Below are 24,012 nucleotides of genomic sequence, written 5' to 3' on the forward strand. Positions count from 1 at the left end.
CCTAATATATTTACATTGGGCACAGGAACCACATTTAAACATGCCATGAATCTTGTTAGAGCCTGGCTTCTTTTTCTTCTCTAAAAGGCACTTTAAATTTTGGCCTCTCATATAGGTAATTTTTGGGACAACTCCTAGTACTTTTGACAGAAATTCATCATTCCTGATAGTGTCCCAGTTCTTGTTCAGAACCTCCTTAACAAGCTGGTAATCAAAGGAATATGTGCACAGGAAACTAGTATGATACCCTACACTATTGACATTTGTTACGACCTTGGTCGTTACAACTTACGGAGTGGTCATCTAAAACTTTGTTTGCATTATGCAAATGACTACTTAACAAGGGTATGAAGTGACCTCCCCTGCGTTTGGAAGTGACCTCATTAATAATGCTGTTAACTAAACTATTAGGATACCCTCTGTGAATAAACATTCTTCATAACAGGCCACATTCTAAGTCAAATTCACAGTAATCTGTAATCATTCGGGCAGCTCTAACAATTTGCCCCTTAACCACGGCCTTTTTCTGATGGTACGGGTGGTTGCTTGCAAAATGTAAGAAGGTGTTTGAATAGGTTGGTTTCCTATAGATTAAACTCTTAAATCTACCATTCATCCTATCATTAATCATTAGGATGTCAAGGTAATTTATTTGGCTTTCTCCTATGTTGTATGTAAATTCTAAGAAATCAGTGAACTGTGTAATCTTAGTGATGAAATCTGGAATAAGCGATTTGTCACCCTTCCAAATACAAAAGATGACATCCTGGTACCTTGTGTACCAGGTGACATTATTTTGAAACAACTCATCAATAAACAACATATTATTTTCCCAAAATGCCACAACAGCGTTTGCAAAGCAGCCCCCACAGGGAGAACCCATAGCGACCCCAGATTTTTGTAAGTAAAACTGGCCCTCAAACACCATGAAATTATTAGTCAACACTATTTCCAATAGAGTCTCAATTAGGTAAATAGTGTTGTCATTGGCCTTTTTCGTGTACATAAATTCTCTGACCCAATGTATTCCCATTGCCTGGGGTATTACTGTGTACAAGTCCTTAACATCTATTGTCAAAAACAGTACATCCGCTTTATATTCCAATTTGTTTATATTAGCCAGAAAACTCCACGAATCTTTACAAATCTGGGGCTCACTCTCTATGAATGGTTTTAACATGCTATCAATGTATTTAGCGCATGCGTAAGTGATTGACCCACGGCCATCAACTATGGGTCTGAAGGGGGGGGCAATCATTGCCTTGTGAATTTTTGGAGAACAAAACAGGTCAGGTGTTCTAGGGGCAATCATGGACAAATACTGATACATGTCTATATCAATAAAACTCTCGAGGAACAAATCATCTAACATTCCCCTTATCTTTTTATGTGCCATGTTAACTTCATTCAAAGTAACCTGGGTATAAAAGAGAGTATTGAGGTGCTTGAGCATATAATCAACATATATACAATAGTCCATAAACACCAAGCCTCCCCCTTATCAGGCTTCATTACCCTAATATTACAGTCATTCAGCATGTTTGCAAAATCGTACTCCAGGGGTGAAATGTTACATTTAGGTTTATAATGCTTGTATGTTACTTGATTTTTAATAGCCCAAAAGTCCACCTCACACATTTTTTCAAACGTGTTCAAACCAGGATGGAGGGGTGGATTAAACAAACTAGAAACCCGTAAGGTATTCACCATACTAGAATTATTCCCTATTAACAAATTAAGATTAAGATTCCTGACAAAAAGTTTCAAATCAATAATCATTTTAACAATGTCCATATTTTTACCAGGGACAAAAGTTAAATCCTTTGATAAAAAATCTGCCATGTCCTGTTGAACGTCCAAAGCTGTATAATTATATATAGTGAAATCACCTTCTTTACTGTTATGCAAACGAGGCTTGATGCCAAAATCTTGACTAGGGACTATCTCCTGTGCGTTCTTCTCCTGTTCCTTGTTGAATTCTGTTGGTAAGTTGACTGACGTTTGTTCCGCCGGCCATTGGTAACTGGCCAAAAACCCTGTTGGTTCTGAACATCCACACCTTGATTATTATCAAAAGACTGATTTTGTCTATCATTACTGAAGTTGTTGTTACCTCCATTGTTACTGTTATTGTTATTGTTATTATTGATGAACCTTGGGCTTCTTCTTAGGGGTTGACCTTGCTTGTTTGAGATGTTACCATTGATATGAAGAGAGTTGGAGTTATTAACAAAATCATTCCCCTCTTGATTATTGCAATTATTGTTAATGCTTGTTTGAACACTAGGAGGGGGCTTAGGGTATGCTTGATTATTTGCATAATCATTGATATCCCTAGCTATTTTCTTCTTCTTAGTAACAAGAAGTTTGTTCATAGTTGCTTCTATACTAGTGTAGATTCTACAATATTCGTATTTGTATCTTGAAAAATCTTTGTTAGATTTAATACCATGTTCAAGCACTTCCAACTCAGTTTTAAGAACAGTAATATCTTTGGTGTAAAAATTAATAAGAGCTTGAAGAAATTCATACCCCTGTCGGTCGAAAAGTGCAATAAGTTCGCTATGAAAAGGTGAATTATTGACTAAGCCAGCTGGATATCGCCACTGGCGTAAACCTTTTGGTATGATCTTATTGCGAATGCATTCCTCTAAGTATGAAACCTCGAGCTGCAATTATCTGCATTTATACAACTTAATATCAAACTCGTTAATATTACGAGATAAAACATTTCCAACTTCCTCATTTGAATCATTAGAAGGAACATTAAGACTGCTCGGACCACTAAAAAAGTTATTGTTATTGAGAAACGTGGACATGGTGGGAATGATGTCATTTTGCACTTGTGAAATGTTAGAAGGGCACCTCGGAGGCATCGGCTGACCAGTTCCTCCTTGCCGATTAACATCACGGGTAGGCATGCTATCAGTGTTACAGTTTGCGTTCCTACATTCTACTGTATTATCGGCATGTGTCTCACTACTATTCTGACCAATTAGTCCAACTCCACGTTCCTCATTGTGCCTCTTTGCTTCGATGTTCATCTCGGGCATATTGTTGCTACCAAAAGCATCCACCTTTTGAGTGAGAGATTCCACCCGCCCTAGGAGAACCTGCACTAGGGTGGTGAGGTTGCCAATAGCATTATCCTGAACACCTCGAGAGTCCTCCTGTTGTGAAAACAAACTTGGAGAGGCAGCTCCAGTCGCATTCGCCATATCACACAAATGCCAAGAACTCGAAAAAACACTAGATGAAAAACCAATGAAAGAGGCGAAATGACACTATAAGAGCCAACAACTATAAAATAAACCAAAAATATTTATTAAAGTTAGTGGTTTCGGCAAAGACAATACTTCGCCTTCATCAGACAGAGGAAATTAGTCACAGATGCATATATAAGTAATTAGTGGTAATGATTTCACCAATTGAAATAAACTGCATTTTACCTTGGCAACCTCAAACAAGCACTTCATGGAAGCAATACAAAAACTGAATATCTGATTAAACTTGTATTAAAAATGCAAAGTGACAATACATCAAGTCATTTAAACTATTTTAAAAAATATGTTGCTACAAAACTTATTAGATAAAAGTTAAAGTCACAAATACCAAATGAAAAATTAAATATTAAATAAAATAAAATAAACATTAGAAAAATAAACATGTTCAGGTTCTCAAACTAGCAAGGAAGACTTTAAAACTTAATCACTCCTAATACAAAAAATAGAAAACTTCCACTGTCATGTTAATAATATACATAGACACAACAAGGCAAAATAAATACTTATCATCTTCTTAAAGAGAGCCACCTCAGGACACATTTGATAGATAAACTATCATTAATACCTGGAAAAATATGTGCCCTAGTTCTTATCTGCCACATAAGTTCATCAATTTCTAACAACAACTGCCAAGCTCCGCCTCGAATGTCAACTCCCCTATGTTGTAAAATTACAAATCTAAACCTATGTCCATCATGTTCAAAACAATGCTTGGCTAAAGCATTATTTAAATCTTTCTTCATGATAGCATAATGATGGTCATAAATTCTTTGTCTTATTCTACGCTCGGTTTTCCCAATGTAAAAAGCATTGCAGAGGTTACACAGTGCAACATATGTAACACTTTTAGTCTCACAATTATAGTTGCTATTAACTTTGTACACTTTGTTGTTGATAGAGACTTGATTACCAACCCTAATATATTTACATTGGGCACAGGAACCGCATTTAAACATGCCATGAATCTTGTTAGAGCCTGGCTTCTTTTTCTTCTCTAAAAGGCACTTTAAATTTTGGCCTCTCCTATAGGTAATTCTTGGGACAACTCCTAGTACTTTTGACAGAAATTCATCATTCCTGATAGTGTCCCAGTTCTTGTTCAGAACCTCCTTAACATGGACATTGTTAAAATGATTATTGATTTGAAACTTTTTGTCCAGAAGCTTAATCTTAATTTGTTAATAGGAAATAATTCTAGTATGGTGAATACCTTACTGGTTTCTAGTTTGTTTAATCCACCCCTCCATCCTGGTTTGAACACGTTTGAAAAAATGTGTGAGGTGGACTTTTGGGCTATTAAAAATCAAGTAACATACAAGCATTATAAACCTAAATGTAACATTTCACCCCTGGAGTACGATTTTGTTAACATGCTGAATGACTGTAATATTAGGGTAATGAAGCCTGATAAGGGGGGAGGCTTGGTGTTTATGGACTATTGTATATATGTTGATTATATGCTCAAGCACCTCAATACTCTCTTTTATACCCAGGTTACTTTGAATGAAGTTAACATGGCACATAAAAGATAAGGGGAATGTTAGATAATTTGTTCCTCGAGGGTTTTATTGATATAGACATGTATCAGTATTTGTCCATGATTGCCCCTAGAACATCTGCCCTGTTTGGTTCTCCAAAAATTCACAAGGCAATAATTGCCCCCCCCCTTCAGACCCATAGTTGATGGCCGTGGGTCAATCACTTACGCATGCGCTAAATACATTGATAGCTTGTTAAAACCATTCTTAGAGAGCGAGCCCCAGATTTGTAAAGATTCGTGGAGTTTTCTGGCTAATATAAACAAATTGGAATATAAAGCGGATGTACTGTTTTTGACAATAGATGTTAAGGACTTGTACACAGTAATACCCCAGGAAACGGCAATACATTGGGTCAGAGAATTTATGTACACAAAAAAGGCCAATGACAACACTATTTACCTAATTGAGACTCTATTGGAAATAGTGTTGACTAATAATTTCATGGTGTTTGAGGGCCAGTTTTACTTACAAAAATCTGGGGTCGCTATGGGTTCTCCCTGTGGGGGTTGCTTTGCAAATGCCGTTATGGCATTTTGGGAAAATAATACGTTGTTTATTGATGAGTTGTTTCAAAATAATGTCACCTGGTACACAAGGTACCAGGATGACATTTTTTGTATTTGGAAGGGTGACAAATCGCTTATTCCAGATTTCATCACTAAGATTACACAATTCACTGATTTCTTAGAATTTACATACAACATAGGAGAAACCCAAATAAATTACCTTGACATCCTATTGATTAATGATAGGATGAATGGTAGATTTAAGAGTTTAATCTATAGGAAACCAACCTATTCAAACACCTTCTTACATTTTGCAAGCAACCACCCGTATCATCAGAAAAAGGCCGTGGTTAAGGGGCAAATTGTTAGAGCTGCCCGAATGATTACAGATGACTGTGAATTTGACTTAGAATGCTGCCTGTTATGAAGAATGTTTATTCACAGAGGGTATCCTAATAGTTTAGTTAACAGCATTATTAATGAGGTCACTTCCAAATGCAGGGGAGGTTACTTCATACCCTTGTTTAGTAGTCATTTGCATAATGCAAACAAAGTTTTAGATGACCACTCCGTAAGTTGTGGTGACCAAGGTCGTAACACATATGTCAATAGTGTAGGGTATCATACTAGTTTCCTGTGCACATATTCCTTTGACTACCAGCTTGTTAAGGAGGTTCTGAACAAGAACTGGGACACTATCAGGAATGATGAATTTCTGTCAAAAGTACTAGGAGTTGTCCCAAAAATTACCTATAGTAGAGGCCAAAATTTAAAGTGCCTTTTAGAGAAGAAAAAGAAGCCAGGCTCTAACAAGATTCATGGCATGTTTAAATGCGGTTCCTGTGCCCAATGTAAATATATTAGGGTTGGTAATCAAGTCTCTATCAACAACAAAGTGTGCAAAGTTAATAGCAACTATAATTGTTAGACGAAAAGTGTTACATATGTTGCACTGTGTAACCTCTGCAATGCTTTTTACATTGGGAAAACCGAGCGTAGAATAAGACAAAGAATTTATGAGCATCATTATGCTATCATGAAGAAAGATTTAAATAATGCTTTGGCCAAGCATTGTTTTGAGTATGATGGACATGGGTTTAGATTTGTAATTTTACAACATAGGGAAGTTGACATTTGAGGTGGAGCTTGGCAGTTATTGTTAGAAATTGATGAACTTATGTGACAGATAAGAACTAGGGCACATATTTTTCCAGGTATTAATGATAGTTTATCTATCAAATGTGTCCTGAGGTGGCTCTCTTTAAGAAGATGATAAGTATTTATTTTGCCTTGTTGTGTCTATGTATATTATTAACATGACAGTGGAAGTTTTCTATTTTTTGTATTAGGAGTGATTAAGTTTTAAATTCTTCCTTGCTAGTTTGAGAACCTGAACATGTTTATTTTTCTAATGTTTATTTTAATTTATTTAATATTTCATTTTTCATTTGGTATTTGTGACTTTAACTTTTACCTAATAAGTTTTGTAGCAACGTATTTTTTTTTTAAATAGTTTAAATGACTTGATGTATTTTCACTTTGCATTTTTAATACTAGTTTAATCAGATATTCAATTTTTGTATTGCTTCCGTGAAGTGCTTGTTTGAGGTTGCCAAGGTAAAATGCAGTTTATTTCAATTGGTGGATTCATTACCACTAATTACTTATATATGCATCCGTGACTAATTTCCTCTGTTTGTCTGATGAAGGCGAAGTATTGTCTTTGCCGAAAGCACTAACTTTAATAAATATTTTTGGTTTATTTTATAGTTGTCGGCTCTTATAGTGTCATTTCGCCTCTTTCATTGTTTTTTCGTCTAGTGTTTTTTCGAGTTCTTGTAATTCATAATGAGCAAAGCTTTGAGAAATTACAAATATGTCAATTCTAGACCAGGATTTATGGTGTGGGGAAAAATATGTGTATCTGGTACCTAGACTGTCTGTGCTGTTACATTCAAAGGGATCTGTTAGGTTAAAATTTTCAATTAGTTCTGATAAAAATGTTGTGGCTTGTGGAGATTGAGTATAATTTTTATTTGACCTATCTTTGAGTGGATTAATTGTTATATTCTAATCTCCACCAATTATAATCAGATGATCTGGGTGCTTATTTAATAAGTTATAAATTTCTATTAAGAAATCAAGCTGATAGTTACAAGGACCATAAACATTACAAAGTAATACAGGCTTTTTGTAAGTTGGAAGTAAACATGTGAAATAGCACCATCTCCCTTTAGTATCATAGCTATGTTTAATGATGTTCCCTTTAAAAGATTTCTTAATCATTATAGATGTTCCTCTTGATTAGGTACTGTCCCCAGCTGCTATTATTTTCTGAATCCATTTAGTGTTTTAATCTGTTCCCTTGTCCCATTGTTCCACAGTCATATGAGTTTTCTGCAAAAAAGTTATATCTGTTTTTGACTTGTATATGAGGTGCATAACTAGCTTTTTCTTCTTAATGTCCTGTAAGCCATTTACATTCCATGAGGCTATGTTAATCATCTTGTGTGAATATTATTTTAGATATTCCTGTACCTGAATTAACTATGTGTGTTATAGGGGGGATCTTTGTCAAAGCATTTTGAGTAAAGGTTACTGTGTGTTGAGAAATAATAGAATGAGAGGAGAAAGTGACATAACTCTCTTTCAGACTTTCCTTGGTGCCTGACCACTTACCACTATCCTCTGAAAGAGAAAGGTTAATCCAGTAAACAAATAACATATACATCATTCTAGAATTGAAAAAAACAAACCCTATATACAATTTTAACTATCTTACAGTAAATATTTTGCATTCCAAAAAACATCACAACACTGCTAGAATAAACACCACCCAGCCAGCAAGTTAAATAAGATAACAAATATAGATGTTATTAAGCCAATTAGGCAGTAGGGGTAAGTTGGGTAGATATAATCTTTTATCACAAATCCTTCTGTTGAGTGCTATATAGTTTAGACATTAGAACTTGTTTTAGTAGAACAGTGGACTCTGGTACTACATATTGTATTATGCAGCTATATTATGAGTATATGTTATAAGTACTCTTATGTTCCACCTATATAAGCATATGGAAAATCAACATAAGATATATCTCCACAATATGCTTCATATTAAAATGCATCTAGTACACAAGATGTTACTTGACCTTATCTAGTATTCCGACTAATACTAGTCCAATGGAAAAAAAAACTGAAGAATGAGCATAAAGTCATTTTTATTTACAATGGTATAGCAGCCAAGTTAAGCTTGTAGTGCATCTTCTTCATAAGCCTTCTTATTCTGGAGGGATCACTTTAACATTCACTTTCTTATTCAGTTCTTGTTTAAAACTTGTTTTCTTCCCTTGCATCATCTAGATTGCCAGTAATTACATAAATATTCTTCTTCAATAACTGCCTTTAAAGACTTAAAGTTACTGAATTAAGGAAGTTTGCAGTACCTGTGTGATTTTTGAGCCATGCATTGTTCTTTTTCAGGAAGAATAGATGCCTCTCGATTTTCAGCCTTGTAATACTGCAGTTTACTTCCTGGATGGCAATCTTGTCGGGCTATTGGATGTCTTAATGCATTCATATGGTTCTTGCTTCTTTTTGGGACTTCTTGGCTGCCATAGACTGGAATTGGCTCTGACATCATTGCATGAGATAATTAACATGTGCGAAGTGAGGTCAAAGATCACGGGACATCTGATGTGACTCATCATCCTGGAAAAATGGCTTTAGAATGTCGCAATGGAAAATAATGCCCATGGAGACTTTTTCTTGCAATATAAAGGTAAAGAATCTTCAAAAACTTCAAAATAATGCTTAGAAATACCAGCAATGCCAGTATTTCATTGGAAGTAAGGTCTTTTACAGTTTAAATGCCTTTTAAATGCTGATAAGGACAGTATAAATGTTACTTACATTTTCCTGGTTATTTTGGAGGGATTTCATTAAATGCTTTTAAGAAAGTTGAGTTTGCCTCGTCTTTACTTTTTACTTGGTATGCAGATCACTTGTATTGGAATTGCAGAGAAGCATAAAACTTCATTTGGAACTTTATTTTGTTTTTATTAAGTGCACAGAAAGGTGATAGCATTTCTCTGTTGCTTGATAGTTAATGGTAAGCCCTATGCAACTGCTATTTTATTGCCTTTCCAAATTATTTGTTTTTTAGTTTTGCCAGCTTGTAACCATGTTATCATGAGCTCTATTCAGTAATCTCACATATATTTGCCTTGTGGCATTAAGAGATTGAGATTTTCTTAATGCTCTATGAAATATCTCTATTACAATTTTTTTATTGCAGCATTTTTCTCCAAGAGTATTTCATAGATTTATCTTATTGCAGTATGGAAATAAGCTTGTTTGTATGATTCAGGGATGCCCCTGATAAGCACATTAATTCTTCTAGATCTTGCTTCTAGATCTGTTACATTTTTTGTTGTAGTTTAGGCTGTTTTTTCTGTGGTATTAGTACTTCTTCTGATTTCTTCTATGTTGGTTTCATTTTTTACAGTTTTCTCTTCAGTTTTCTGTAGCCTAGATAGTATTTGATCTAAAGTACTTCCAAAAGCATTTAGTTGTGTAGAAAAGATTGTATTTCTTCCTGCAAAGGTGTTAGAGCTGCTTTGAGTTCTTCCATTATAAAGGATTGTTCAGTCTTCATTCTGGCAGTCTGCTTCTGTAGATCTGATTGCTGTTTTGCAGTTTTTTGTCTCTTTGTACAGACTTCTTTCTCTGGTGAAGTTAATTGTGAAAGTCTTGTTTTTGTTGTTTGAGCATCCATTGAGTCCATGTTACTATATTTATCAAAGTTTTTATTTTCTCTGTAGATTCCTGTAGTTTATCAGTGAGGCCTGAACTGCTTGCAGATATTCCCCTGTCAGCACATGTGGTTTTGCACATAAGTATATAAATTCTGTATAGTTTACAAAGTATTCTGAAAATATGCTTTGGTATCCAGTATAGTACAGTGTTTCTTGATTTTTTGATGAGTTAGTAGAGGTGCTGAAGCCCTATTTAAGTTAGATTATAACTTTTTGTCAGGAGCTGAGAAGTGTGCTTCCTAGCTGGCGGCCATCTTAGAATCCACAACAAAATTCTTATATAACAAAATAAAACAAAATATAATCCACAGGGTAAATACTCAGTTGTAGGAAAAGTAGATAAGAACAAACACTGTGCAAATGCTCACAATGAAGCAACCAAGCAGATTCTTAGAGTCTTTAAGTTCCTTGCTCATAAAGTTTATTATAAAGTTTATTATAAAATGACAATTAAATTTATGAGCAAGGAACTTAAAGACTCTAAGAATCTGCTTGGTTGCTTCCTTGTGAGCATTTGCACAGTGTTTGTTCTTATCTAAAATTCTTATATAACTCAAAATATACATGTCAAAAATTGCAATGGAAGAGATATGTCAGATATTTACAAGGTAACAGGGAGGAATTTTACTACAATCTTGATTAATTACTTGGTCCCATTTTTTTTTTTTGTTGAATCTTTATTAATTATTTGAACAGGAAAAAGGAAGGACAGACCGCACCAGAGGAAGCATAGGAGTAGATGAGAGCGTGAAAAAGGAAAATGGTGTGTGGAACTATTGCAAACTAAACTCCAGTCTTCTACAGTTGTGCCTCAATCCATATTTATTGCTTCTAAGGATATCAAATATTCTGATATAGTCAAACTGCTGATTATATACCATTTATTCTAGTATCTTTGCAAGAGAATAAATGTCGGCAGTAACTTTGAAATCTGTTTGTGATTTGCGTGATCTAACATTTAGAAAGGCTATTATATGGGTGTACTTCCAGCTATGCAAAACAGTATTAAGGATTATTATTAAGATATAGGTATTAGTACAGGGTTTGACTAAGCAAAGGCATGATATTTTTAAGAATGTTTGAAGGAGAATCCTGATGTATGGATCCTGGTGTGATCACTACAGATCCCAAAAGCCTCATTGAATGTCCTGACTGGCTGTAGTACACACATTCCAAATGCTACATCCTGTATTTTTTGTCAGTATTATAAGAGAGGATGGCAGCAAGACATCCTGAATATGTGCCATGTCTGTGGTGTATTGTGATGTGCACAGTAGCATTCACATGTAATCAAAGTTTCAGCTACCTCAATATGGATATTCAGGGTACGCGCATGATCTGGAGGGGAATATATAGACATAGCTTTATACATATGTATTGGGCAGTTAGTTAGCAGACCAGTACACATCTAGCTAAAACCCCTTATTCAAAAGTTCCCTCCAGTCTCAAGAAGGGCAAGCCAAGATAGAAAAGGGGAAATTTTAATGCTGCCCATCTGATTATCTAGGTTTAATGTGAATGTGGCAAGGTGCTACTCTGCTTGACATATAAGGCTGTTTGCTCCAGAGATGAGGGATTCTATCATGGAAACATCTCCTTTTTTATCTGTTGAAGAAGGTTTAGTTCATTTTTCAGTTATGTGAGGGGTTATTTATTCTGTATAGGAATTTAGTGGTAAAAGAATGTCAGATTTTTCATGGCTCGCAAGACTAGCCAAAGAGAGTGCTGATAACTAATTGTTTATTTATTTATTATTTATTTATTTATTTAAATTTGTTGACCGGGAGTGTCCAACTGGATGCAGGTCCATTTTCAGCGGAGGCCCGGGGAGAAAAGCTCCACAGTAAAATAAACAGACAGTAGTTACATTGGATTACATAGCGATTAACAATTTAACATAGCAATTACTTACAACATATTTACAGATGAAGAACAAAGTACATCAGTAGACAACTAGAATCTTTATCTGTGAAGTACATAACAGACATTAACAAATGTTACAATGAGAAGTTTCTGCTGTATAATAAGTACTAGGCTTATGAGCATCTGAGCTTGCTATAATCAAAGTAGTCGGTGGAGTGGAAAGAAAGGTAGTGGTTGGATGGGGTGGATGATATTAGAGTGGGAGTTGCAAGGGCATAGCCAGCATGTTTTAGGTGCACTTTTAGTAAAGTTGTGAAGTGGGTGCATGATGGTATGGAGGTAATTGTGGGTGGGAGTGAGTTCCATAATTTGGCTATGGCGCAAGAGAATAGTGCTTCACCAGCAGAGTTATTGGCTTTAGTGATCTGCAAGTGATTTTTGTTGCTGGATCTTAGTGGTCTGGTGGTGCGATAGGGTTGGAGTAGATTCTGGAGGGATGGGACATTTAGTGGATGGTTTACTAGTTTGTGGGCGAGTGAGAGTTGATACCACTGAAGGAGGTGAGGGAGTTTAAGCCAGCCCAGTTCAGTAAGTGAGAGACAGTGGTGACTACTGTAGGATGCCCCTGTGGCAAATTTGGCGATTTTGTTGTAGCAGGTCTCTAGCTTGTTTAGATCACATTGCCTTAGGTTGATATATATTGGAGAGGCATAAAGTAGGGTGGAGATAAGGTGAGAATTTGGTATTGAAATCATTGCTGCTTTGGTGAGAAATTGCTTATTTCTGTATAATGCTCCTAGTTTTTTGTGGACTTTTTTATGGTCATGGATACGTGAATGTCAAATTTTAGTTTACTGTCTATTTCCACTCCTAGCCATTTGGTGTGTTCAGTTGGGTATATAGTGGTATTGTCTTTTGCTGTGATGTTAAAGTGAGAGTTGTTTTGAGTATGTTTGGTGGGTTGGAAGATGAGTAGTTTAGTTTTGTTTGGGTTGAGTATTAATTGGGCATCAGATAACCATGTTTCAACAGAGGAAAAGGCTTCCTGTGTGACTTTTTGCAGTTTGGGTAGGGACTGGGCTGAGCAGATGATGGTTGAGTCATCTGCGTATTGTATGAGTGTGCCATGTTTGGTGGCAGAGGCTAGATTATTGATGTAAACAGAGAAGAGTAGGGGTCCAAGGATGGATCCTTGGGGAACCCCTATGAAGACAGGTAGTTGGGGAGATATGTCATTCTGCCATACAATGGATTGTTGGCGGTCAGACAGATAACTCTGAAACCAGTTGGTGACTGATTGTGAGAAGGCTAGGTTACTGAGGACAGAGATAAGTTGTTTGTGTGGGACCATGTCAAATGCTTTAGATAGGTCTAGGAAAGTAGCAGAGGAGAGATAGCCCTTGTTTTTATGCTGAAGGATAGTGTTAGTAAAGGAGAGTAAGGCAGTAGTGGTGCTATGGTTTGGTCGGAAACCATGCTGAGTACTTGAAAGGAGGTTGTTAGTAAGGAGGTAGTCTGAGACCTGAGAGTGTATGCATCCCTCTAGTATTTTGGAGAGTGGAGAGAGAATAGCTATGGGGCGGTAATTGGTTAGTTCTGCGGAGGGTCTGCCTTTGTGGAGGGGAATTATATGTGATACTTTCCACAGTGTGGGAACATAACTTTCTGACAGAGATCGATTAATCAAGATGGATACTGGGTAGGCCAGAGCATCAGCTGTGATTTGTAGGTATTCACTTGGGAGGTTGTCTGCTGCTAATTTGGTGGGTTTAAGTTTAGTTAAGAGTTTTTTTTTTTTATGTTGGAGGTAGGTACAGGAGAAAAAGAGAAGGCAGTGGAGAGATTACTAGTTGAAGGTGTGGGTTGGAGGGGAGGGGGGTTGTGTTGTTTAGCTAGTGATAGCATGGTTTGGGTGAAGTGTGTGTTGAATGAGGTAGCAATATTTTCTGAGGAGTGAGGGATGTTAGGAGGAGGGGTACTGACTTTACCTGGGTGGAGGATGGAGTTTATGGAGGACCAGAATTGTTTGGGGCTGTGTTGTGAGGAGTCTAGGGCAGACTGGTAGTATTGGAATTTGTCCTGTTTTATTAGCTTTTTGACTCTATTGTGTAGTTCTAGGAATTTGTTTTGTGCCAGTGCTCCCAGGCTTTATCCCTGTTTTTCATTTCTGACTTAGTGGTTTTCTGTAGCCATGGGGAAGGTTGTGCATTGGTTCTGGAAAATTTTATGGGGGCATGGTAAGTAAGGATGTTCAGGAAGGTAGTATTAAAAAATTCAACTGTGTCATCTAGACTGAGGTACTTTAGAGGATGCCAGTTACATTCTTTGAGGGATGAGATGAATGTGAGAGGGTTAAAGTTTAGTTTTTTACGTATTTGACGGTAGATGACAGGTTTAGCTTGGTATAGGTATTTTTTGAGTAGGAATGTTGGGGAGTGATCACTGAGGCTATCTGATAAGCAGCCTGTTATATATGACTGGGGGCTCTTACTGACTAGTATCCATTCCAGGGTAGTGTGCTTGCTGGAGTTTTTATTTATCCTGGTTGGTGACTGGACTAGTTGGGTGAAGCCATGAAGGTGTACATGATGGGTTGGATTGTTGCCAGAACAGGATTGCCAGTCAATATTGAAATCACCTAAGATAATAGTTTCTTGGGGAAGATGGTGGGTAGACCAGCTGAGGAGGTTTTCTAGTGGAGGGATGTTTTGGCCAGGTGGGAAGTAGCATCCAATTATGTTGATGGTTTTGTTTTGGTTAATTTTGAGGTTGGTATATATTATTTCTTCATTGCATATTTGTGGAGCTGATGATTTTAAGATCTGGATGTTTAGATGCTGTTTAAATATTATAGCTACACCACCTCCTTTTTTGTTTAGCCGGTCTACTCTTAGTATGCCATAACCTGTAGGGAGTATTTGCTCACTGGTAATGTGAGGTTTTAGCCAGGTTTCTGTCAGGATGACTATATCTGGGGAGTACAAGTCTATGGTGGCATGGAGTTCATGGACTTTGTTGGATATACTTCTAATGTTTAGGCTTAGTAGTAGGAAGTCACTTGGCTTTCTATTGGCTGTAATATGGAAGAAGTTGTGGTTTCTAGTCTGATTATGAGGATTGGGGTTGGAGATGGTAGGGCCAGGGTTGGGGTGGATGTCTCCACTTAGGGCTAGTTTTGATATGCATGAGATTATTAGTTTTCTCAGTTTTTGAATGTGTTTGTTTATAAGGGAAACTTTATGATTGTGCTCTGTGGGTAATAGGTATGGTGGGAGGGTTGCTATGTTAAGTTGTAGGGATGCTTTATGTTTGAGTAATATAGTTGGTAGAATATGTGGGGGTGCATAGGGATGGTTCTTGAGCTGGTGGGAGGGGAGCTGAGTATGGGTGAGACATGGGTGGTGGTGTGAGTAGTAGTACAGTGGTAGTGGATGAGTGGGGGAATGATGGAGCTTTGGTAGGATGTAAGATATGCAAGGAGAGTGCATGCAGTGAGCATAGGAAAGGTATGCTTGTACATGTTAGATGAGGAGGTGTGATAGTAGTGGGAAGATGGAGGAGTTAGTGTTGGGTTAGCACTGTGGTTGGCTATTGGAAAGATAGGAGGGGTTTGAGTGCAATAAAGGTGGGACCACTGGGGGCGGGAGGGAATAGGGGGCAGGGTGGGGAGTGAAGCGGGTAGAGACCCTGTTAGTTGCTCGTATGAGGGGGCTGGAAACAATCACAAAGCAAAGACAAGTATGTGTTAAGAAACAATCACAATTGACCAAGGACTGCTCTGAAACTGTAAGTCATTTCTTAATTTCTCAGGTGGAAAAACAGGATAACCTTGTATCAGCAGGCTACTGTGGTCATAGTTTAAATTAACAAACATACAGTATTGATCAGTTATGGATACTATTTGCTAACAGAAGGGAATAAGAGAAAGTGGAAGGTGTGTGTGTGTGTGTGTGTGTGTGTGTGTGTGTGTGTGTGTGTGTGTGTGTGTGTGTGTGTGTGTGTATGTATGTGTGTGTGTGTGTGTGTGTGTGTGTGTGTGTGTGTGTGTGTGGTGGGGAGGGCTGCTTACAAGCCAAAGCAGAGTGCTCTCCAGGGGAAAATGAAAATTGGCTCAAACAGGTAGACACATACTCAAAGTTAACTGTAGCTGTTTGCAGACAGTTCAGACCCGGACTGCGCTTTTCTTACAAGAATGTTAACGGTGGTACCGCAGTTGAATACTTAAAAGTGGTGTTAGGTTCAAAGTTAACTGTAGCTGTTTGCAGACAGTTCAGACCCGGACTGCGCTTTTCTTACAAGAATGTTAAAGGTGGTACCACAGTTGAATACTTAAGAGTGGTGTTAGGTTCAAAGTTAATTGTAGCTGTTTGCAGACAGTTCAGACCCGGACTGCGCTTTTCTTACAAGAATGTTAAAGGTGGTACCGCAGTTGAATACTTAAGAGTGGTGTTAGGTTCAAAGTTAACTGTAGCTGTTTGCAGACAGTTCAGACCCGGCCTGCGCTTTTCTTAACTAAGATTTTTGAGGTCACCAATCTTTTTAATTTTTAGTTGGGAAGCTCTTAAAAATGGAGTTGAGTGATATATTTAGACAAGTATATGCCAAAATGTGCATTATATTTATTTAGTAGCCTGATGAGATATGAGTAAATGGGAATTAAGAGATCTTTTGATCTCATAGAGATGCATTTGGAAATTAGAAAAGCCATATGGGAGGGTTTCTGACTTACTATGGAGACATGATGGTCAAATGATAATAAATTATCAATAAGAATGCATAGATCCCTTACAACATTGGCTGATTGGAGGAGTCCGTTACTTATATGGTATGTAAAAATATGTTGTTTACCAAAATGAACTATGTCATAGTTTTTCACATTTTATTTGATACCATTGTCCTTCTACCAGTTTTTATCCATGTTAGGACAATTGTGACTTACTGGAAAATCTACAGCTAATTCATGTAGCACATAGATGTGTGAGACAATGAGCTGTTTCTGGAAATATTCACTAACAGATAGAGTTGCAATGTATTAGGATGGACACTCCCCTCCAAAACCCAAGGCTTATGATGTATCTTTTTTGATACACTGTGGAGGTATGATTAGAACAGAAACACTCATCTATCTTCCTACTGAAGTGAATAAACCACTTGAAACTTCAACAAGGCATATTTCTTCCTCCCACAATTGGGACGTGAGAGAGAGAGAGAGCGAGAGAGAGAGAGAGAGAGAGAGTGAGAGAGGGGGGGGGCAGATTGTGTGTAGTGTGACTAGTCAGGGCATTTGACAAGTGGTCTGTCATCATTGTGCCTGTGAGGATCAAGAAGCTTCCACATATCAGGATTCCATTTACTGGCAAATGCCTTCGGACCTGTCAAGGTTTTGTAACTGCATGAATATATTTGTAGTAGCTAAGGTCCTAAAGTGGAACAGTATGTACCCAAGCAACTCTTACAGGAAATTTGTAGGAGGTGTTAATACTGACTCTGAAATCTGATGCCAGAGGGGCTTGGTGGCAAAGTTATAAAGTGCTTATGTAGAGCAGTGTCCAATACCTTTATGGACTCTTTGGTGTAACCAAGGTTTCTTATAAGCCACAGCAGTATCAGTGTAAAGAATAGCTAGAGAAATCCTATAGATGCAGCAAGCTGTGGTCAAGAGCCCTGCTAACAGAATGTCTCTTCATCCTTATAAGCAAAAAAAAAATAAAAAATCATGATTTATCTGTGGCAGATTGTCACACAATGTTAATATGTCTTGGGTTAAACACAGACAATTCTGCACCTCCATAATATCGGAAATATTTAGAGAACAGGCAAATGGAAATATGTCAGAAAGTTAATGAATGGAAATAGTGCAGGATGACAAGCACAAATCACAGTCTGTGTGTGTGTATGAAATAGATGCAGGAAATGAAGAAAGGTGAGAGAAGCTTGAGGCAGATACAGAGAATGAACATTATTCCCAGGACTCATGAATGCCTACACTTTGCGCTACCTCCATGTGTGAGATGAGCAGCTGCGAACACTCCAATTTCTATTCATTAAACCTCTCAGCACATTGCACCTAGCTGCCAACAAAGTCAAATGGCAGAATGTGTTAATGAAGGAATAAGCAGGTGAATTACATGTTAATGAAGATTCTACATGGTGGAGCGATTCAGGAAATTCAGGAATGTGTAAAATCTGTACATGCATGCAGTGCTCCATCTTGGCCTCATTTCCAATACTCTTTGAAATACACCCATGAACACACTTAGAAAAAAGTTAGTGATTGCTGCTGCTATCACTAATCTAAATGTGCAAAAGGCTTTGGTACAAAATGCTGCTGAAGCTGCTGCTGCCAGACCTCAGCGTAGAAGGAGGCATGTTTAGACCACATTCGACCTATGACGGACTTCATAATACTGAATTACTAGAGTGCTACAGGGTGGACATAGATACATTAGAGCAAATAGTCAACATCTGCCACCCTCACCTCAAGACCTGGGGAAATAATGCAGAACCCATTCCAGGAGAAACCAAGGTATGTGTAACATTACATATACTAGCTGCATGCACTTTTCAGAGATCCACGGGGGACATAACAGGGGTGCCACAGGCCTCAGCCTCAAGAATATTCATCAATTTCTCAGTGCAATGCTACAACATGCAAGGGAGCATATTTGGTTTCCATATAACCCAGAGGAGAGTGCTATCACCATGCAACATTTCTATGTGATAACACATTTGCCTGAGGTTCTGCCAACCACAGACTGTAAACCCATTGAAATAAAATCCCCATCTAGTGAGCAGGGAAGGCGGTGCATCAACAGAAAACGATATCACTCTGTTGACTGTCAGGTGGTCTGCAATGCCCAAAGAATCATCTATAATGTGTGTGCAGTTTTCATGACTCCCATGTATGGCGCACCTGTGATTTGTATATGTAAGGTTTTCTAAGATTATTTTCCCTAAGGGCATCTGGTGGGGGATGGAGGTTATGCACTGGAACCTTGCCTCATGACAACCATGACAAACCCACATAATACTTTTTTCTATGTAATTAGTCTGAACTACACTGTTATTGCTTGCATTTCTGTATTTTTTGTTTGTGAAATGTTTTGTATTTCACATGGGTTGAGCCCGAAATTGGTCGATATCAATCAGTGCAATAACCTGATAAACAAATATCAATAAATAAATAAACCCCACTGAGCAAGGTTACAATGATGCACATGGTCAAACTCAAAACATTATAGAATGTGTCTTTGGTTTGCTCTAGACATCTTTCTGATATCTAGCTACATCAGCCAAAATACTGCCAGGCTATGCCATGTTATACAATATAGTTGCAAGGAAACAGTTGCAACAGGGACAACAAAGTCAAAGACCTCAGTTTCCAGCACCACAGGCAGGGCTAGCAGGGTCATGAGACACACATGAGGAGTCTTAAGATAAAACAGCAGGTGGGTATGATACTGGCAGACAATATGCTGTGGCCCTGGCTGAGAGGCAGAGAATCATGGACACAATCACTACCTAAGGTTTAAAATTAAGAAGCTAAGCACATACAGACAGTAACTGTGATGGATTGAAAATTATCAGACTTTAATTATGTTAGAAAAAATTGTATTTGAATACATGAGAAATGCTAGTTTAAAAGCAAAGTAGTATATGATGCATTTTATTCTATTAATCATATAATAGTAAAATTAATTCATGTCTAAATGTGAAGTAGTTTTGAAACTGCAGTGTGGCTTGAAGCAAAACTGATCTCTGACCCTGGCAGAATGCTAGCTTAGCAAGTTTTAATGTTTATGCTTTTCACAAGTTAATATCTGCTGGGTCAGGAAATTAAATGTGTGAAATAATGAAATCTTCTGCTCTTTCCTGTTGGAATGATCTGGCCTTGTATATGTGTTACTAAGATAGCACGCAGCTGTGTGAGAAAGTGTAAAAGAGAACAAAGACATGCATTAAAACACTGAAGCTGCTATTGTATTCGAACTGATATGAAACCTTGAATAAGTAACTTTACAGAAAGACATTATGACTGACCAGCTGGATAGCAAGGCCGTATTGTATCTAGAGGAAAAGTTTTTTTTTTTAAAATATACAGCATCAACAGCTTTATGAATAACAGATTGTAAGCTAAAAGTGATGTAGATGCCCTGTGACATATCACGTCAGTAAGGTGGGCATAGCTTAAATGTTAAACCTATATAAAATTGTGTGCTTCCTGTTTCATGTCAGACAAAATTCTGTACTTGTACGTTTTTTGCCTCCTGGTGTACACTAGTAAACTTTTGAATCTGAACCTCCTGTGTATTGAATTCTTAATTTTATTTAACAAATTACCCATGTAATGGTTGCGTTCTGTGAGCATCAGAGTCAACTCCAGAAGAGGCAACTTAACTAAGGTAAGTGATGAACCCATAACAAAGAGATAAAAATTATTAGCCAAATATGCAAGTATTGGATTTCAGTAAGATAAAACATGACTTAACTGTGCAGGAATGCCAGTACTAAATTTTGAGAGTGATAAATGCAACATAAATCTAATAAACAATGTATAAAAATGGCTTTTCACAGTACATAGTATATGGCCTGTACACCAAGCCAAAGCAGCCCATGTTGAAACAACACCCACAATGGAAACTCAAATTTAATAATCATCTACACAGGTACATAAGCACACATGCTCACACATCCCTAAGAAATAGAAAATATCTTGTTAATATTCAAGACACAAATTAAGAATATGCCACCCAGCTGACTAATAAAACAAATATCTCTTGACCAAATACATTTGCTTGGCCTGCCTAGTATTGTGCTTCACGCATTAAAGCTGCCTAACTTAGATACCCCGAACATTCACCGGGACAATTTCAGCATCATCTGCAATAATTCATAACTGAAAGGACTGTATTACTAATAACAGTACTGCAAATACAATGAGGATCACGACCTAAATTATAATTAGTTGAAATTGAGCAGACTAACAAATGAGTTCAATGCAGTACAATACTTTTGATGAAAGCAGGCATCTCTCTGAGCAAGCTTTAAGTATCCATGCTGTTCATCAAACATAGGCAGCCCTAAGTCACAAAGAAATGTGCAAGAGGCAGGGCACAGTCAACATCATTTGTACAATGTGTGTTGGGGTGGGGGTTCAGAAGAGCACGCCTGACACCAAGGAAGTGTGTGTGTGTGTGTGTGTGTGTGTGTGTGTGTGTGTGTGTGTGTGTGTGTGTGTGTGTGTGTGTGTGTGTGTGCGCGCATGTGTGTGAAATCAGGTTAACACCAAATATGCATTCTTATGGCCATTAATAACAGATATAAAGAATTCAATATTAATGAGTTCTATCTATGTGTGTGTCTAAAGAGTTATGGCCAAGATGAGGTGTACCATGTGTGGGACTGCAGGAACACAGTCTATGCACTTTTTTATAGCACTATGTCCTGGCATCCTGGACAAGTATGGGCTATGCATGGTAGAGGATTCAGTTCATCATCACCAGCCCCAATCATGTCAACTATCTCTGCTAGGAGTTGCACTGCTAGTTCTGTGACCCTGGCTAAATGTTGGGATGCTGACTGAATATGAACAATGTCTACTGAATGAGCTCTCAGCATGGTTATGTCCATGACCACTACCACATGGTCTACCACATGGTCTACCACTTCTGATTGTAGACACCTCAATCTCTGATGGAGCAATGGAAGTAGTGCCAATATGGAACCGAGATCTAGCACAGCTGCATCGGAAAACACCTGATGATGTAATGGTTCTGCTGCCAAATGAGTGCTGACCCTTCCTCAGAAAGTCTCATTACAAAGACTGCAAGATCCACTGTGTTTTTCATCCAATCCAAGGACTTACCCACAAGGTTCAACCAATCTAATACACCAGAATGCACAACATGCAGTATTCTATCTCTTCTGAGACCCTGATGGAAGCTGTGCCTCCACAATGGCCTTACATATACATTGAGTGGTGCCTACTGACATACCAACATATGTGGGAGAGTGGAAAGCATGCCTTCTCAGAGCACATATGCTGACACCCCTGCGTGGTACTTCACCCTCAGGATGGCTAGTGAAGACTCTACAAACTCTGCAACTGGATTAAGCACATTACCCTGATCAACAGTGTCACTCTCAATCTGTCAGATGTCACTGTGTCATGGGTATGCGTGGGAATACTGACTTTGTCCAGACTCTGGTGAGGGAATGTGGGAGGCCACAATCTTAGTGTCAGACCGACCGTCTGCAATCCTAGACTGTGCCGCTTCATCACTGCTATCATCATAAGAGGCTACAGATATTTGCTAACATCAGGCAGTAGGAGTTCCACAGTGCCAATAGCAGGCTCACTTGTGAATATAACAATGGAACAGAACAAAAAGAGAAACAGAAGAGCAAATGAACACACACATGCTATGCGACCCTGAGTTAAGCAGTACGGAATGCAAGTGCAATTAAAAATGTCATTAAGATGGGCTTAAAAATCAATTATATAAATTTAGAGGAATAAAAAGTTATGCCCATACTATTGCAGGTGGTCGTGCAACCTTAGTACCAGATGTGCCTAGAGAGAGACAAAAGACAGAAAATTATACATGAAAGACAACCCTAATTATAATATCTCTCTTTGTATCTCTCTCTCTGTCTCTCTTTATTATATATATATATATATATATATATATGTATAAAAATATATATATATATATATATAATTGTATATATATATATATATATATCTTTCTTTCTGTCTCTGTACATGTATATATATATATATATATATATATATATATATATATATATATATATATATATATATATATATATGCATATATACATTCATACAGATATATATATATATATACACACACACACACACACACACACACACACACACACACACACACACACACACACATATATATATATATATATATATATATATATATATACTGTAGATATAGATAGATATATATATAGATATAGTTATAGATACAGTATGCGAATGGCATACCTGGAACATCAGCAGTAGGCACCCTTTGGTTGTGTTCCACTCTGTACCCACATCCAGCATGACTCTCAGAAACCCTGATGAGCTGCCTGGATCTCATACAGTGGAAAGGAACTCCTTCATTTCAATGAGTAGTGGTTCAATAGCAGGACAACCATCAGTAGCTCTCCACTTGCTCTTTTCTTGGCCTTGGTGATCATGTCGCTGGCCTTATGTCTGATACCATTGTAGTTATGGATGTGTTGACCCAGAGTATTCACGTCATCGACCACCAAAGAATGGTCATGGAAGAACTTGTCACCTATGACTTCCAATAAGGGGCATTAGCCATGTTGGCAGAGGGCCTGTACTTAATCCCCACTCTCAACATCTGAGAACACAGATTTTTGTAGGCAGATTTTTAGGTGCCATATCACTATATAGGAGTAAAAAAAACAAACATACACATGAACATATCAGAAAAATCAGCAGGAACTGTGCAGAAAACAAGTATGCATTTATGCAGGCCTTTGTTAAAAGCATGCAGATAACTAATCTATATGAATACGCACATTTTAGACATAACTGGTAAAATCACCACCCCCCACCCACCCACCCGCAATAACAGACCTGAATAAGGATAAAAAATTTGTTAGTCGGGAATATTTAACAGTATTACCAATAAATCAAGTGTATGAAATTACAATTAAAAAAACTGTTAAATTGTATATTTAGACATCTGTTAACAATACTAAGTACATATGGGTTGAATTAAACTTTTGCATGTAATACAAGTCAATGATCCTTTTTTTAATAGCAGTCATTACACTTTCCTTACAAAAAAGAATTGCAGCTTGTAGACAGCATTCAGTTAACCAATAAAAATGAAAGACCCCCTTTAAAATATCTATTCCCCTACCCTAAACCAGCAAACAGAAATGTCAATGACACAGCCATTCAAGTCAGAAAACAGTTGTTTATGTCAGCCTCAACTACCTCATGTACACA

The sequence above is a fragment of the Protopterus annectens genome, chromosome 5.part0 (assembly GCF_019279795.1).
Source record: "Protopterus annectens isolate FY-2018-M chromosome 5.part0, PAN1.0, whole genome shotgun sequence".
Lineage (NCBI taxonomy): Eukaryota > Metazoa > Chordata > Ceratodontiformes > Protopteridae > Protopterus > Protopterus annectens.